Source organism: Frankliniella occidentalis, unplaced genomic scaffold (assembly GCF_000697945.3).
Source record: "Frankliniella occidentalis isolate FOCC.00 unplaced genomic scaffold, Focc_3.1 Scaffold27, whole genome shotgun sequence".
In the NCBI taxonomy this organism is placed as follows: domain Eukaryota; kingdom Metazoa; phylum Arthropoda; class Insecta; order Thysanoptera; family Thripidae; genus Frankliniella; species Frankliniella occidentalis.
In genome coordinates, this window is record NW_026267157.1 from 2008641 (window position 1) to 2010107 (window position 1467).

The 1467-nt window shown below is 53.9% G+C and overlaps 1 protein-coding gene across 1 annotated transcript in view; it reads left to right on the forward strand.

Moving 5' to 3' along the window:
* Window positions 1–50: 50 nt before the first annotated feature.
* Window positions 51–1467, forward strand: part of LOC113209323 (membrane-associated transporter protein) — a 22111-nt gene continuing 20694 nt past the window's right edge. The window contains exon 1 of the mRNA XM_052265448.1: window positions 51–401. The gene's annotated coding sequence lies outside the window, so the exon portion shown is untranslated. The remainder of the gene's footprint in view (window positions 402–1467) is intronic.

Sequence of the window (1467 nt, forward strand, 5' to 3'; positions counted from 1 at the left end):
CCCCACCCTACCCCGCCTCAGCCGAGCAGAAGCGCCCCGCCTGGCCTCAGACTGGACTTTGGCCTCGGGCTGCGACGGTCGTGCGCGCGGGGCGGTAAGGAACGAGTCACGCGACGAACGACGTGACGGGGGGCGTGACGGGCGTCGTGACGGGAGATGGGACGGGCGACGTGACGAAAAGACACTCGACGGTTGGCCTCGCGGGCGACGTAAGGTCCGGCGTGACGGTCGACGTGACGGCTGTGAGCCAGGTCGTGCAGCACCGGAGCGCGATGGCTGGCGGGCGCGTCGCGCGGTCGCGACCCCTCCGCGGCGAGGTGCCTCTGACGGGGAGCCCGGGCCACCCTGGCCACCGCGCGGGCCTACCCCAGCTGCCCGCCACCTAGGCACCCAGCACGCAGGTGAGTCGGCACAGAACGCATATCTTTTGCAATTTTTAACTTTTTAATCTTTTCTGCAATTCTTTTTGCAGCTTGTGATTGCTTTTTTGTTTTTTTTGCAACTTTTGCCATTGCTTTTTTGCAGCTTGTGCAATTGTGTTTTTGCATCTTTTGCGACTTTTTTGTAACTTTTGCAAATATTGCAGTTTTTCAACTTTTGCAGTTATTGCAACTTTTCAATTTTTTTGGCAATTAACTGTGTTACTGTTTGAAGGGGTTTCATACTCGTGAGTGCTCATGGGCTGGTCGTCGAGGATGTGCGCATGTAGCCTAGTCGCACCCCTCCCTGCTCAGCCAACAGGGGCTGGCGGCATCCGCAGCGCGGGCCGGAGGCTCCCGTCAGAGGCGGACAACTCACGGCTCACTCTATCGGGAGAGGGGTAGTTTTCCATCGAGTGCAGGAGAGATGGGGTGGAGGTGGCATAATCGCCTAGCCCTCTCACTCTATCTCTCTCTGTCTCTCTCTCTCTCTTGCGGCGGCAAGCTCCGACTCTTCTCCCCAAACAGTGGAGGAAGCCATAGGCGGCCCCATAGCAGGTCCGCACGCGCCAAAAATTTCCTGAAACATCCGCCCTGACTCTGTGCCGAGTCCCGGCCGGCCTCGGTGCCTCACTGCGTCATAAAATAATTCCACCGCATGCATTAGCCCAAAATATTTTGTTATTAAACAGTGTACCTTTAAATCTTCGCAAAAATGTATATTTTTCGATTTAAAAGTACGCCGTTTCGAGTCTGCACAGCTATCACGCTAGTCGTTACGTTATGTGCGAGAGAGAGTAAGAGAGAGTGAGAGGCGCCAGCTGTCGCCGACCTCCACGCATGATCGCCAGCTCATAAAATGTTGCACGACATCACCGATAAAGGGCGATAGACGATCCGAATTGGAGATCAAGGGGCGACGCGCAGAAGACTCGAAGTTACTGACTCGTTAATTACTACAGGACCTTTCAATACCTATCGATATTCTCGCTCATAATTTTTTTTTTATTTTTCTCACGAAAGAGTTACTTTATTTATGTTTGCTGTT